General features: G+C 46.3%; 1 protein-coding gene and 1 non-coding gene across 3 annotated transcripts in view; one reads left to right on the top strand and one right to left on the bottom strand.

Annotated features, from left to right (window-relative positions):
* The window catches only part of SLC35F3 (solute carrier family 35 member F3), a 430,537-nt gene that overhangs the window by 368,568 nt on the left and 45,050 nt on the right, over positions 1 to 16,919 (top strand). The window lies entirely within an intron of this gene.
* Positions 7,694 to 7,765, bottom strand: TRNAC-GCA (transfer RNA cysteine (anticodon GCA)). Its single transcript has one exon. It is a non-coding gene; the product is annotated as a tRNA-Cys (tRNA).

Here is a 16,919-nt window from a genome sequence, read left to right as displayed (position 1 = left end):
CATTTCAGCATTCCTGGGAGCCACCCAGCCTTCACACGCCTGCTAGGGTTCTTTCCCTGCACACGCCTTTGCTCCTGTGGGAATGTCTGGTTCATCCCCACTCCTACCCCACGCTCCTCAAGCCACCAGCCAGTCTGCTCTCCCCTGCTTGGGTTCCCTCCACCCGTACGGCCACCAGTTTCCCCAGCTGGAGAGCCCCACACCACGGGGTGCCCTGGGATGCTCCCCGCAGTGGACCCAGCCCATCTTCCTCTGAGCCAGCTGCATTCCCCAGACAGGTGTCAAGTGGCAGGGAGCTCTCTTCATTGCCCTGCCCCAGCAGCTGCTGCAGCTCCCCATTCCCATGTCCCAGGAATCCCTCCCCAAGGGAATCTGGAGGTGCTGACAAAGCCACGTGGGGTGACCGGGCACAAAGAGGAAACTGGCAAAGTGATGACAGTCCTGCTTTCATGTGCAAGATAGAAGCTGCTTCAGGCAGACATGTTTCTGGAAAGTCTTTCAGAACCTCATGCTTTTCGGGGGAACACTTTGGGGGAGCTTGTCCTTTTAAGGAAGTGGGAGGGCCTCGAAATATGACACGTGGTCCACCTGCAGCACATCACTTGAGAGCTTGTTAAGAGGCAGAGCCTGAGAACTGGATTCCACAAACCACAGCTAAAGAAGAGTTTGCATACCGCCACTGAAGATTCTGCGTGCCACAAGGAGAATCAGAGATCCCGCATGCAGCAGCTGAGACCCAGTGCGGCCAAAAAAAAACTTAAAAAAAGCAGCAACAAAATATGATTCCCGACAAAAGTCCCAGATCTTGACTGGTATGTTGATTCTGTTCATCATGGTCCTTGTGGCCTCCGCTATGAGTCACAGGGATGGATCACAGTAGGTGTGTAGAGATGCTAGTGCGTCTAGAAGAGTGATGGGAATTCTGCACTAGAGGGACAGGATCTCTGTGTGGCCTGGGGTCTATTCACTGCCCCTTGATATTTTTCACAGAGGGATGGTGATGCATCTAGAATATGGACTTTGAAGGTCCCCAAACGGCGCTGTCAGGAGAACTCCCTGCCTGGAGGATATGCCCTGACTGCCCTGTCCAGCACGTCCCCCACTCAGCACCCATTTACTAACTCCTGCATGCTTGGAACATGGCTAATTTGACTGATATACTCAATGTTTAGTTTCCTTTCATTGTATTAATTTATATTTTAAAAAAAACTTGTAGTTTAACCATATTGTACAGTCTAGCTTTAGTAAGAATTTTAAATGCTTAACTTGAAAAGGCTGGAAGAAGGGTATCTCTTCTGTGTTTTCAAGTATGTTGAGATGCTGTCATGGACAAGGGTGGTCACACTTTTACTATTTTTAAAGTTGCTTTAGAGGGCAAAATTAGAAGTCTTCAAGAAAGCTGGACATGACTTTTAATGACTGTGAATATAGTGAAGACAGTGGAATCTGATTTCTTTCTTTATTATTTTTCATTTTTATTGAAGTATGGTGGATTTATAATGTGTTCATTTTGGCTTTACAGCAAGGTGATTCATTTATATATATATATTTATATATATTCATATATATATATGAGTATATTTAAATATATGAGTATATTAAATATATATATATATATATGGCTTCCCCAGTGGTTCACCTGGTAAAGAACCTTCCTGCCAGTGCAGGAAATAGAAGAGACGTGGGTTCAATCCATGTGTCAGCAAGATCCCCTGGAGAAGGAAATGGCTACCCACTCCAGTATTCTTGCCTGGAAAATTCCATGAACAGAAGATTCTGGTGGGCTACAGTCCATGGGGTTGCAAAGAGTCGGACATGACTGCATGCGCACAATGTATGTATATGCATTTGTGTGTATGTATATATTCCTTTTCATATTTCCTCCGTTATGGTTTATCACAAGATATTGAATATAGTTCCCTATGCTATACAGTAGGACCTTGTTTATTTTATTTAGTAACTTGTATCTGCTAGCCCTGAAGCCTAATTTCTTGAGTTCAAATCCTGCTCCACCACTTCATAGACCGTGGCTTCCATAAACAAGAGCTGTGGATGTTAACGCTGTGTTGTTGCTATACAAAGACACGATAAAGCAGAGTGTCTCAGTCCTAGGGCTGTGCAGCAACGGCTCGGCCTTCCCCTCAGCTCCCAGAGCTTCTGGGACTCCAGCAAGTGCTGCAGGAAGTGAAAGAGGGTAGGATGAGAGTCAGGTCAGCCCAGATGTCCCTTAAGAGCAGTGACACTTACGGCTGAAAAGGTCTGAGAGCAGCCACAGGTGGGGGCCTATCCAGGTGGAATTCTCCAAGGTGGGAGCAGGTGCCAGCAGAGAAGTCTGGGAGGAGATGTGCAGAAACAGAGGAGTAACTCAGGATTGTTGGCAAGGATGTTGGTGCCTCCAGCAGAAGAGATCCTGGGATCTTGATGGGCAAATCTACAGATAGCAATTTGAGCAAATTCCAGGAGATAATGAAGGACAGGGGAACTGGCTTGCTGCAGTCCATTGGGTCACAAAGAGTCCGGCACCACTTAGCAACTGAACAACAACAATATCAACAGATGGCACTAAACCAAGGCCAGAAAGCTATAGGAATAAACAAGGTCCTGCTATATAGCACGGAACTATATTCAATGCATTGTCTGTGTGTTCAGTTGCTGTCATGTCTAACTCTCTGCGATGCCAGGCTCTCCTGTGCTCCACTATTTCCTAGAGCTTGCTCAAATTCATGTCCATTGAGTCAGTGATGCTGTCTAACCGTCTCATCCTCTGCCACCTTTTTCTCCTTTTGTCCTCAATCTTTCTCCGCATCAGAGTCAGCTCTTCGCACCAGGTGGCCAAAGTATTAGAGTTTCAGCATCAGTCCTTCCAATGAATATTCAGGGTTGATTTCCTTTAGGATTGGCTGGTTTGATCTCCATGCAGTCCAAGGGACTAAGAGCCTTCTCCAGCACCACAATTCAAAAGCATCAATTCTTCAGTACTCAGACTTCTTCATGGTGCAGCTCTCACATCCATACATGACTTTCTGCCTTTAGACTTTCTGCCTTTCTATCTATATTCACTATCCTGTGATAAATGCAAAATAACTTGTGTATGTATAACTGAGTCACCTTTCTGTACAGCAGAAATTAGTACAATGTAAATCAACTATACTTCAATACATTAAAAAAAAAAAAAAAAAAAGATATAGGAGAGTAATTTGGACCTGTATTCCCACGATTGGGGATCCAAAAAGAAAGTCACCTGCTTCCTCAACGATCGAGGAATTAAAGAAGATGCCTCTTATGTGATATGGAGGAGATGGCGGTAAAGATGAACCAGCAGGAGGAATAGATCCTGCCTAAGATCTGGTCAAAGGAGGAGCTTGGGCATAAAACTGAGGACGTTTGGAAGAGATTTTCAGTCAAGTTGACTTGTGTTGCATGACATGCACCATGTATCCAAATCTGTACATGCACCATGTACCAAATCTGTTTGGTAGAGAGCTGGTTCACTTAAATAACGGGGATTTCAAAGGAGTTTTTAATAGCCACCCGTGGGTCTCCGTACTGCAGTCAGGGCTGGGTAGTGTAGCAGAAACCAGAAGAAGAAAGTCCTCTATTCCCAGATCTTGGTCCTTGTAGGAGGACTGTCTTGTCCCTGTGGATGAGGGTCGTGGTGGGGCCAGTGGGCAGAAAAGTCAGCAGAGACGAGACTCCTTCCTGTATGGTTTGGAGGCTTTTTGAAGCACAGTTTCAGATGTTGTTGTCTGATTAGGGAGCCTTAGAGCAGAGGCGGCTCACCCAACAGCTTCATTCTGTCTTGTGATTTTGTAGAGAGAGGAGAAGGTTGGGTGAGCACTGAATGTGGAGGCAAGGACTGTGTGCTTTAACCAGAATCTTTAGGCAAAGGGCAGGTCCCTTATATCCAGACACATAGGACCTCTCAGCTGAATTTACGTCAGTCCTGCGTAAGTTGGAAGTGTCTACACTTAGGGCCCTTTGATAGCCTTCTAAATTATTGTCTTTGGCCTGGGTTTGTGCTCTTGCCTGAAGCCTTATAAGTGCTGATCTCACTTTTCTAAAGAGGACACAACAGAAGGTCTCCTCTCGTCCTTCCGAAGCCCCTTCACTGTAGATTCCTCTTCTTCTCATCAAGTGACTGTGGCCTCCTAAAACAGACAGTGGTAGACCCTGGCTAGGAATTAGGACGAACAAGATTTATGGTTCTAAAATGGGTTTCTGGAAGGCAGAGACCCTGAAGCATGAGAGCCTGAATGGCTGAGAAAGCAGTTACCAACTCTTAAAAGGTGGACGCTACATCATTTAGGAGAGAGGGAACCAAAGCTTTGTTGTTTGGGTATCTTTCTCCCAAGATAACTTTATGCAGACTCACTTAAACTCATGTGGTCTTTAAAAATATTTATTTATTTGGTTGCATCAGGTCTTAATCGTAGCACGCGAGATCTTTGCTGCAGCACGCAGGCTTCTCTAGTAGCAGCTCATAGGCTTCTCTCTAGTTGTTGTGCACAGACTTAGATGACTCTTGGTGTATGGGATCTTAGTTCCCTGCCCAGGGATTGAACCCACATCCCCCACTTTGGAAAGCAGATTCTTAACCACTGGACCACCAGCAATATCCTGACTCTTGTGGTTTTTAAAAAAGAAATGGGAAGACAGAGAGGAGAGGAGCAGGGGGCTTCCAACTTTTGAAGTCCCTGTCAGGCTGGGGCCTGAGAGCCAGGTGGGCAGGCGGAGCCACCAGGTCCCAGCAGGGTGGTCGTGGGGCACTCAGAGACCCCAGGCAGGGCAGGATGGGAGCAGACCACAGGGTCAGCAATGGCCAGGAGCCCAACACGGAAGTGCCGCTGGCAGGAGGTGGGGGAAATAGCCAGGCTACTCGTGGAGTGGGCCTGGGGGTCAGCTTCCCTTACAGGCTAGGTCTAGAACAGGAAAAAAAAAAAAGTGATGGCCAGAGACGGTCTCCTGATTGAGAACGACAAACTAAAAATTCTAATTTGGTTCCATGTCCTGGCTATTATAAACAGTGCTGCGATGAACATTGGGGTGCACGTGTCTCTTTCAGATCTGGATTCCTCAGTGTGTATGCCCAGAAGTGGTATTGCTGGGTCATATGGCAGTTCTATTTCCAGTTTTTTAAGAAATCTCCACACTGTTTTCCATAATGGCTGTACTAGTTTGCATTCCCACCAACAGTGTAAGAGGGTTCCCTTTTCTCCACACCCTCTCCAGCATTTATTGCTTGTAGATGCCCATCAGCAGATGAATGGATAAGGAAGCTGTGGTACATATACACCATGGAATATTACTCAGCCGTTAAAAAGAATTCATTTGAATCAGTTCTATGAGATGGATGAAACTGGAGCCCATTATACAGAGTGAGGTGAGCCAGAAAGATAAAGAACATTACAGTATACTAACAGATATATACGGAATTTAGAAAGATGGTAACGATGGCCCTATATGCAGGGCAGAAGAAGAGACGCAGAAGTACAGAACAGACTTTTGAACTCTGTGGGAGAAGGGGAGGGTGGGATGTTTCGAAAGAACAGCATGTATATTATCTGTGGTGAAACAGACCACCAGCCCAGGTGGGAGGCATGAGTCAAGTGCTCGGGCCTGTTGGGCTGGGAAGATCCAGAGGAATCTGGTGGAGAGGGAGGTGGGATGGGAGACCGCGATGGGGAATTCGTGTAACTCTATGGCTGATTCATATCAATGTATGACAAAACCCACTGAAAAATAAAAATTTAAAAAAAAAAAAAATTCTAATTTGGGAATTAGTTCCACTTACAGTTGTGTTACCAGAAGTTGGCTTTGCTCCATTATATAAGTAAGCAACGGATGTGTATCTTGCAGCGTGTGAGTTAGACTTTCCTGGATTTGCTGGCATGTCGGACACCGTTACCCAGGTCATCCTTGCTTCATTAACGGTGTCTGGCAACAGGCCCATTAACTGGCTTGGTGGTTCTTGTGGCTGGAGAGGTCTGCTCCTCGCCCAGCTCTGATCACCAGGGGCAGGAAGAGCCCCACCTTTATCCACCAGGGGCCACTTTCCTTAATAGAACATCTTAGCATCTCAACAGCAAAGAATCTTCATTTTCCCGTGTACTATTTTAAAAACACATTTATTTATTTATTTGGCTATGCCAAATGTTTATTTATTTATTTATTTATTATTTATTTGGCAGCGCACAGAATCTTTAGTTGCAGCATGTGGGATCTATTTCCCTGACCAGGGACCAGACCCAGGGCCCCTGCATTGGGAGTCCGGAGTCTTCGCCACTGGACCGCCGGCAAAGGTCCTTCCCATGTACTCTTAGTGGAGGTGGTTCCTGCTTCATTTTCAGCTCAAGGCTTCGCCCCAAATGAGGATGCCCACTACATCGCTGTGGGTACCAAATGGACTCGCTCCTAGACAGCCCACACTTTATCTCCTTGTTCCTCTTCACCACCTACTTTCAGATGTCTGAGCATGTTTGCAATACGGAGGGGCTATAATTAGAATAAGCTGATGGCTGTGTTTTAACCCTTCTACTGAGATTTCATCCTTAAATGAACTGAAACTCGCTTTGCCGATCTGTTTGTTGGAGGCCAGTGGAGGGAAGAATAACTTGGGATGCCCCAAGGCCAGGAAGTCACAGCACAGTATTCACTGAGTCTCCCTGCTTTCTGAGAGGGGCAGGGGTGGAACAGGAAAATGGCTGGGTAGAACTGAATTAGACAGACAGGAAGCAGGGTGACTGGACCTAGATAGCCTGGCTAACTCTCCCTAGGCCAGGACAGTCGCTTGACTTTGCTTGTTATTATCAACAGCCCCATTTCTCAAACAACTCCCCAGTTGCCGGCAGGGTGCCGAGCATGCATACCTACTGTATGTCATTTCTACTGCATAGTCATCCTAGGAGGTGAGTATTATGGCCATATCCTCTTTAAAGATGTAGACCCTGAGCCTCAGAGAGGTTGAATAACTTGTCAGGTATCACAGGCAGGATCTGAATCCAGAGTGCCTCCAGATGCTGCCTTGCTGGAACTTCCCCAGCAGTCCAGTGTTTGGGACAGCAGACTTCCACTGCTGAGAGCACGGGTTCAATCCCTGGGCGGGGAACTAAGATCCTGCGTGCCATGTGGTGCGGCCAAAGAAGCACAGACGCTGCCTCGCTGACAGCATCCTCGTCCTGTCTGCTGTGGCTGGGTCCTGGGACCTCAAGATGATTGCCTTAGCTTCTCCATCAGCAACGTGCCATGTGGTGCGGCCAAAGAAGCACAGACGCTGCCTCGCTGACAGCATCCTCGTCCTGTCTGCTGTGGCTGGGTCCTGGGACCTCAAGATGATTGCCTTAGTTTCTCCATCAGCAACCGTGGTCAGTGCCAAAGGTCCTCCTGAAGGCAGCAGTCAGCGTGGGGACAGCAAAGTGCTTTTCTGGGCAACTTGTGTCCTTACTTGAGTTTAATCAGCTGAGTTGTGTACCCCTACAGTACATATGCTGAAACCCTAAACCTCCAGAACTTCAGGATGTGACTTTTTTTTTTTTAGACATGGCTTTGAAAGAGGTGTGTGTGTGTGTGTATAAGCCACTCAGTCATGTACAACTCTTTTGCGACCCGGTGGACTGTAGTTGGCCAGACTCCACTGTCTATGGGATTTTCCAGGCAAGAATACTAGAGTGGGTTGCCATTCTGTTCTCTAGGGGATCTTCCCACCCAGGGATTGAACCTGGGTCTCCTGCATTGCAGGCAGGTACTTTACCATCTCAGCCACCAGGGAAGCCCTTGAAAGAGTTCAAAGATTAAGTTCAAATGAGATCATTAGGATGGTCTAATCCAATCTGACTGATGGAAGAGGAGATTAGGACACAGACACACATAGAGAGAAGCTACATGAGGACACAGAGAGGAGACAGCTGGCCGAGGAGAGAGGTCTCAGAAGGAACCAGCCCTGCTGCTGCCTTGACCTTGGACTTCCAGTTTCTGGAACTCTGAGAACATAGACATCTGTTGTCTCAGCCACCCAGCCTGTGGCGCTGTGTTACAGCGGCCCTCACAGACAAATACACGTGGTCTGAGGCTTCTGTTTCCTCTTTGTCCCCGGTTCGCAAAGAAGAGGAAGGCCGTAGAGTCAATCTACATCAATCTCTGGAAAAACAGAGATTCAATGAGGTGTTGAAACAGACTTTTTAATGCTTCTGATCCAAAAAATAGCTGGTAGTTTAATCATACCAACAGTTTAAAATAGGGTCTTTAGACTTGTATCACAGAATCTGTATATATAAACAAAGCAGGAAGTTCAGTTTTTCTCTTGAACCGGAAACAGGTCCATGGTAAGTGGTAACATAACCCATGCCTCCAAGGTGACTTTTGAAATGATTCGACCTTTCGCTTGGGAAGAGATGCCCTATGTTATCAGCTCCTGGGAATCAGTCATCTCCAGCTTGTGTGAAGTTCTCTGTGTATTTTGTCTCAGGATTACAGCACATTGTGAAGACCCAGCCAACCACTTCCTCATCTATTATGCATCATGTCAAATTACTGTCAGAGCAGCCTCCCTGCCCAAGGACCAAGGAGCAGACTGGGACCGCCTGCTGCAACTGAGCCAGGCTCTTTGCCCTTTTTCCAGAGCATCTGTTTGCCCTGGTGCAGGGGGGATGGGAGGATCCCAGCCTCACAGCCCTATGGAGCGAGGTGCCAGCACTACAAAGGGTCCTCCCAACACCTTTTGAGATTGTGGTGCCAGGATGCACACAGCCACTCTCTAAAGGAAAGATGCAGCCCTAAATCCTTCACCAGGCAGTCTCTGCTGTGCTCAGTTTGGAGGGGAAAAAGAAAAAATCAAAGGACCCACCACACTGATGCACGTGTGTGCGTATTAAGTCGCTTCAGTCATGTCCGACTCTTTGTGACCCCCATGGACTGTAGCCCGCCAGGCTCCTCTGCCCATTGGATTCTCCAGGCAAGAATACTGGAGTGGGTTGCCATGCCCTCCTCCAGGGGATCTTCCTGACTCAGGAATCAAATCTGCGTCTCTTATGCCCCCTGCACTGGCAGGCAGGTTCTTTACTACGAATGCCATCTTGGGAAGCCCTGATGCACAGTCCCTGATATTAACCAGGACTGCAGCCTCAGATGCTCATCTGGTCCATGAGCCTGACAAATTCTCCCGGGCCTTTAATTCATGATTCGGGTGGGATTGGAGCTGGTGGTTCTCTCAGCCCTGCCCCTCTAACTATGGAGGAGCGCCCCTCTCCATGGTCTAGAGCAGAGCCTTCCCAGGGCCCCTCCTATCAGAGGACTGACTCCACAGCCCTCTCCCATCAGGCTGGCCCATGCCCAAGTGCACGTGATTGCATGGCAAACCTGGATTTTGCAGGAACTCTTTTGAACAAGCAATCTCACTTTCTTATGCTTTATCCAGCAAGTATTCTTAAAACACAAAGGACAGGTATTTTCTGCTAATTACTGTCATTTTCTCACAAGCAATAAACAATTTCACAATTCATGGCTAATCAGTAGCCAGGAGTTTAGGTCTACTTGAAGCTTCATTGAAAACACTGGGGAGGACTTCCCTGGTGGTCCAGTGGTTAAGAATCTGCCTGCCAATGCACTGAGCATGGGTTCAGTCCCGGTCTGGGAAGATTTCATATGTCAAACTAAGCCCATGTGCCACAACTGCTGAGCCCACATGCCTAGTGTCCATGCTCTGCAACAAGAAAAGCCACTGCCTGAGAGCCCCATGCACCACCAAAAAGGGCGGTCCCCTCTGACTGCGATTAGAGAAAGCTCAGGCCCAGCAACGAAGACCCAGCACAGCCAAAAATAGATTTTTTAAAAGTTAAAACAAAAAGAAAGCACTGGGGAAAACAAAATAGTACTAGGGGCCACAAGAAAATTAAGTTGGACTAGTTGTCTCTAAGAGGAATCCTAATAATGGAGAGAGTGAATGGATTCCATAATGTGGGCCACCAGTGAAACAGACAAACTATGGAACATGGACTTAGTCTGGTGGATATTTTTATCAGTGATTTTGGTAAAATCATGAAAGTTACATTTGTCAAAATTGTACATGACTCAAACTCAGGGAGGATTAATGATGTCTTGGGGGCTTCCATGGTGGCTCAGATGGTAAACAATCTGCCTGTAATGTCGGAGACCTGGGTTTGATCCCTGGATCGGGAAGATCCCCTGGAGGAGGGCATGCAACCCACTCCAGTATTCTTATCTGGAGAATCCCCATGGACACAGTCCCATGGGGTCACCAAGAGTCAGACATGAGCAAGTGACCAAGCACAGCACAGCACATGGTGAAACCAGGACCCAAAAAGACCTGGCTGGCTAGAAAGCAGGGCCAGATACAATAAGAAATGTAATAGGAATATGTGTAAAGTGTCCACATAAATCTGCAAAACAAGGAGCAAGCTGGACAGAGGGGAGGTTTAGCTTGACAACCACACATGTGTGAAAAGGACTTCAGTTGACTATAACTGTAAAATGAGTTATTTGCATGATGAGGCCATCAAAAATTTTTGTTTAATCCAGGTTATATAATAAACTGCAATAATTTGAATTTAGGAACTGACAGTTTTGTCCTTTTCTGCAGTGATCAGATCATACTAGTAATGTTGTTGTGTGGCCATACTTTGAGAAAGACAAGAATGAGACTTCCCTGGCGGCCCAGTGGCTAAGACTCACCGCTCCCAATGCAGGGGGCCAAGATTCCATCCCTGGTCAGGGAACTAGATCCCACATGCCACAAGTAAGAATCTGCATGCTTCAAGAAGGCAATCAGGACCCAGCACAGCCAAATCCATAAATAATAATAGTAATAAGAGGAAAGGTTCGCTGAGTGCTTACTCTGTGCAGGCACTGATCGTCAGTACCTTGTACAAAGCAGTTCATTTAGCAGCCGTGTGAGGTGGGTGTTACTGCTGTTCCCATTTCACAGACGGTGCAGCTGAGGCACATCAGCAGGCAGTCTGTGTGACTGGCCCAGGTAACCATCCTACCCAGTGCTCGGGCTCAGGCTCTCGAGCTCGTGTTTTTAACCGAATTTTTTACTTCATTCCCAGCATCATTGAAGGGCCATTGCAATGTCATGAAAACTTTTGCCCGAGGATATGAGACTTCAAAATCTGAGTGGGATCATTTACTTTGACTCCAAGTTTAAATTCCATTTCCTTCATTTGCATTGACTTTGGGTTGAAAGACAGTGGCCTCGATGTTGAGGATGGTGTTGGGCAAGCCTTTGTTACCCAGATGGTCAAGGGCAGTGTCTGCACCACAGTGTCAAGTCCCCACCTCCAAACCAGGGCACCACCCCATGAAAACAAAGCAGTAAATCTCACAGCCTTTGGAAACTGAGATCATTGAATTCAATCTAGAATTTGGTAGAACTTTAATTAAATGCTCAAAATATAAATCATTATACATTTAGTTATTTTCAAAAAAAAAAAAAAAACCCCACTTATGATTCTTGCAGTGTAGCAGCTATTAATAAAAGTTTCTGAAATGCAGTCAGACTAATCCTTGTGTCTACTGTGATCTGGTACAAAATGCTAAGGCCGTTTTTAGTTTATTCTGTTGACAGCATGAGAGATTAGACTCAAGTCTCAAAGTATTTTCTTTAAGTTGAAGTCTGTCCTTTTATTTATTTTGTATTAGTTAGTTTTTAATGGTGGTATAGTCACGTCACAATGGTGGGTTAGTGTTTACTGCTTAGAAAACTGCATCGGCCGTGCATACACGTGTGTCCCCTCCCTTCTGGACTTCCTTCCCATTTAGGTCCCGACAGAGCGTTAAGTAAAGTTCCCTGTGCCATACGGTGTGTTCCCATGAGCTGTCTATTTTATGCATAGTATCAATAGTATATATGTGTCAATCCCAATCTCCCAGTTCCTTCAACCCCACTCCTTTCCCACCTTGGTATCCATACATTTTTTTCTGTATGTCTGTGTCTCTATTTCTCCTTTGCATATAGGGTTATCTATACCATTTTTCTAGATTCCACATATATACGTTAATATATGGTATTTGTTTTTTCTCTTTCTGACTTACTTCACTCTGTATGAGCGCCTCTGGGTCCATCCATGTCTCTACGGATGACCCAGTTTCATCCCTTATTGTGGCTGAGTAATATTCCATTGTGTATATGTACCACTGTTGTGTATATGTTCCTCTGTTGGTGAACATTTAGGTTGCTTCCAAAGTCTGTCCTTTCAAAAGGAAAGAGTGGAAAGGGTGATGAGGGTAATATGTTAAGGTATTTCTACCATGGCAGCCGCTTTGGTGATTACTGAACTGTTTTCTCTCATTTAGCTACTACCTTAGCCCTCCAAGGTTGCCCATTTTCCTGATGAAGAAATTAAGGATCCCAAAGGTTCCACAAGTTATTTGTGACCCTACCAGTATAAGTAGTGAAGCAGTGTTTGATCTTTATCTCTCTGACTTCAAAAGTTATTGTTTTATACACTGACCCATGCTGCCTTCTGATCAAGGCTCTAGGAACCAAAGGCCTTGATTTTGTTGACCATAACTGTGGTGTTGCCCATTTCAGATATGATTGTTCCCTCTGAAGGTCACCAGAAGCCTCTGGCTTCCCCAGTTGTTTGGCCAGAGAATTATAAGCATCATAGTACAACAACTCAGAGGGAAAATGGGGAAGGAGAAAGTGCATGTATGATGAGCACAATTCTGTAAGTCAGACGTAGTGCCCAGAGCCTTGAAAGGCTAATTAGCTGGTGTCCAGTGAATGATATTGTATTAAGCTTCCATGGAGAGGACTGCCCTCTCTGGGGTCCTCTGCTGTGCTTAGCTGCTCAGTCATGTCTGATTCTTTGTGACCCTGTGGACTGCAGCCCACTAGGCTCCTTGTCCATGGGGATTCTCCAGGCAAGAATACTGGACTGGGTTGCCACACCCTCCTCCAGGGGATCTTCCCAACCCAGGGATCGAACCCAGGTCTCCCGCATTGCAGGTGGATTCTTCACCATTGGCGCCACCAGGGAAGCCCTAGGGGGCCTTTGTCATCAGATCTTCCAGGCAACATGCAGACCAAGTTGGTGGGAGAAATGTCAAGATATAGTCTTGAACTTCACATGTTCTACTAAGGAAGAATAGACTCTTCAACAAAGATTCGAAAAAGCCACGGGATTACTATAGCTGTTGTGGGCGAGGGCCGAGAGCCCAGCTTGAGTCACATGCCTGATCCTCCGCCTACCCCTTCCCCACCCCCAACCCTGCCACCTGCCCACACACACACTAATCACTGGGACCAGAAAGGCACCTGCAATTCAATCCAGATGGCTGGAGGTCACTTCTCAAAAGCAGAATTGCACACAGCTCACCAGGAGAGCTTGTTCTCTGCAGATTCTGATCTCAGAGAAACGCTCTGGAGTGAAGTCTGAGATTCTACATTCTTAACAGCCTCCCAGCCAATGCTGAGGCTTCTGGTCCCTAGACCACTCCACGAGGACCTTGACTAGAGCCTGCACCTTGGCTAGGGGTCCACCAGGAAGAGGAACAGTTTCCCCCAAAAAACAGAGAGGGTCAGCACAGAGCTGGCCACTTAAAGGGACTTTTGTAGTTAGAGAAACCACCATCGTTTGTGCTCATCCTAATGAAGGTGTTCTTGCATTCAGAAGGCAAAAAAACTACAGTTGGTACCTGATGCTTTCCAAATACATGTAAAGGCAAAACCATCAGGAGCTGGTGAAGGTCCTTGATGTATAGATGACAGAAAAGAAGTCATGAGCTCTGAGGTGGGATAAGAGTCACAGGGGAGCATGAGGTTGAGAGACAGAGGGCGAGGCTCAGCTGTCCTGGCTCCAGAGAAACCATAGCTCAGATACACGCGTCTGGGCTTGGCTGCACGTCTGACGGCTTGGGCTTGTATGTTTCGGGATGAAGTGGGCAGAGATTCGCAAGACCTTGATTTAATTCGACTTCCTGTAAGTGTGGTTCTGATGCCTGTCAACTAACTGCCTTTTGTGCAGGGTTTTGACCACTTGGCACATTTAGACCCATGACAGTCATAGTAACAGTTGAAGCAATTGATCTCTTCCGGATTTGGCTGAGGACAGCCAGAAAACCATTTGGCTTCTCACCTGTGGCCCTCTATAGGCCAGTGGGGTCACCATTCTGGGCTTTCATACAGAACATGGGGAAGATTCTGGCTCCCTAAGTCATCTGGTTTCTGAAATGTTACCAAGAAATGATTAAAATAATGGTGATGCTTGATGGAGAATTCTGGGAGGCTAGAATAGACCTAGAATCCTAACACTCCCAAATCCCTGCCTTGGATGGGAAAGGGCCCTGCAAGCTTGCAGTGTGGGGCCCGGGCCCACACTGGGCTGGTGTCTTTTTTCTTAAATTGAAGTACAATGTTGTGCTAATTTCTGCTGTAAAGCAAAATTATTTTAGTTATGAATATATATACATTCTTTTTTTCTATATTCTTTTCCATTATGGTTTATCATAGGATATTGAATATAGTTCTCTGTACTGTACAGTAGGACCTGTTGTCTTCACACGCTCAGAGCGAGGGGCCATGGCTGGTTGGGTGGCCCCTGTGAACAGAGGGGAAGCCGCAGAGCAGGCTCAACCTCTCCTGCTGCTGCACAGACCAGAGCCCTGGGTCCAGCCTCTGCTCCAGGGCGCTACTTAGACGTCTAAGGCATTAGAATATGAATTAGCACTTCACAGGGACACACTGGTAAAGAATCCACTTGCCATTGCAGGAGACTCAAGAGATGCGGGTTTGATCCCTGGGTCTGGAAGATCCCCTGGGGAAGGAAATGGCAACCCACTCCAGTATTCTTAACTGCAGAATTCCGTGGACAGAGGAACCTGGTGAGCTACAGTCTAGGGGATCGAGAACAGTCGGACATGACTGAGCAAGGGCAGAACGCAACAGAATGTGAATCACATGTTCATAGATGATTGACTGTAAGTGGATCTTGAACTGATCCTGCATTTCATAGATGCAAAAACTGAGGCCTGGAGACATAAAGCTAATTCACTGTTAGATTGAAGACTCAGATTCCCTAAAAGGGCACTTGAGCAAGATCTCGCTTCCAGACACCTCTGCTGCCCCCAGGCAGATGGGGATCACTCTACTTTGGAAGCCTCCACTTTCTTAGACAACATAGACAACCTCTGTCACAGCCAGTTGGATGTTCTGGATGCTTGTAGATTTTGGGTGAACAGGAAGAATATGGGAAATAGGAAGGCCCATCGGGGAGCTCCTGGGGTGCAGGCCAGAGTCTAGGATGGGATGAAATGAGAGCAGGAATTTAGGTGAACCCTGCAGTTCTCACCAAGCTAGAGAAACACCCCAAAGTAAAGGCAGCTCTCTCTCAGCCATTTTTTTTGTTACTACTCCTTTTTATTTTGAACTTTTATTTTGTATTGGGGTATAGCCAATTAGCAAGCAATGCTGTGATAGTTTCAGTGTACGACAAAGGGACTCAGCCACACACACATATATATCCATTCTCCCCCAAGCCCCTTCCCATCCAGGCTGCCACACAACTTTGAGAGTTCCATGTGCTATACACTAGGTCCTTGTTGGTTATCCATTTTAGGTACAGCAGTGCATACATGTCTATCCCATACTCCCTAACTAACCCCTCCCCAGACAACCATAAGTTCGTTTTATAAGTCTTTGAGTCTCTGTTGTGTAAGTAAGTTCATTTATATCATTTCTTTTTAGATTCCACATGTAGCGGAAGTCATATGATGTTTCTCCTTCTCTGTCTGACTTGCTTCACTCAGTATGACACTCTCCTCAGTTCAGTTCAGTCACTCAGTCGTGTCTGACTCTTTGCCACCCCATGAACTGCAGCACGCCAGGCCTCCCTGTCCATCACCAACTCCCTGAGTTTACCCAAACCCATGTCCATTGAGTCGGTGATGCTATCCAACCATCTCTTCCCCTTCTCCTCCAGCCTTCAATCTTTCCCAGCATCAGGGACTTTTCCAATGAGTCAGCTCTTCACATCAGGTGGCCAAAGTATTGGAGTTTCAGCTTCAACATGAGTCCTTCCAATGAACACCCAGGACTGATCTCCTTCAGGATGGACTGGTTGGATCTCCTTGCAGCCCAAGGGACTCTCGAGTCTTCTCCAACACCACAGTTCAAAAGCATCAATTCTTTGGCACTCAGCTTTCCTTATAGTCCAACTCTCACATCCATACATGACCACTGGAAAAACCATAGCCTTGACTAAACGGACTTTTGTTGGCAAAGTAATGTCTCTGCTTTTTAATATGCTATCTAGGTTAGTCATAACTTTCCTTCCCAGGAGCAAGCGTCTTTTAATTTCATGGCTGCAGTCACCATCTGCAGTGATTTTGGAGCCCAGAAAAATAAAGTCAGCCACTGTTTCCACTGTTTCCCCATCTTTTTGCCAGAAGTGATGGAACCAGATGCCATGATCTTAGTTTTCTGAATGTTGAGCTGTAAGCCAACTTTTTCACTCTCTTCTTTCACTTTCATCAAGAGGCTCTTTAGTTCTTCCTCACTTTCTGCCATAAGGGTGGTGTCATCTGCATATCTGAGGTTATTGATATTTCTCCCAGCAACCTTGATTCCGGCTTGTGCTTCCTCCAGCCCAGCATTTCTCATGATGTACTCTGCATATAAGTTAAATAAGCACGGTGACAGTATACAGCCTTGACGTACTCCTTTTCCTATTTGGAACCAGTCTGTTGTTCCATGTCCAGTTCTAACTGTTGCTTCCTGACCTGCATACAGATTTCTCAAGAGGCAGGTCAGGTGGTCTGGTATTCCCATCTCTTTCAGCATTTTCCAGTTTATTGTAACCCACATAGTCAAAGGCTTTGGCATAGTCAATAAAGCTGAAACAGATGTCTTTCTGGAACTGTCTTGCTTTTTCAATAATCCAGCAGATGTTGGCAATTTGATTTCT

This window comes from Muntiacus reevesi, chromosome 2, assembly GCF_963930625.1.
Source record: "Muntiacus reevesi chromosome 2, mMunRee1.1, whole genome shotgun sequence".
Taxonomy (NCBI): Eukaryota; Metazoa; Chordata; class Mammalia; order Artiodactyla; family Cervidae; genus Muntiacus; species Muntiacus reevesi.
Note: the sequence above shows the minus strand (reverse complement) of the source record. Positions and strands in the feature narration are given on the sequence as shown.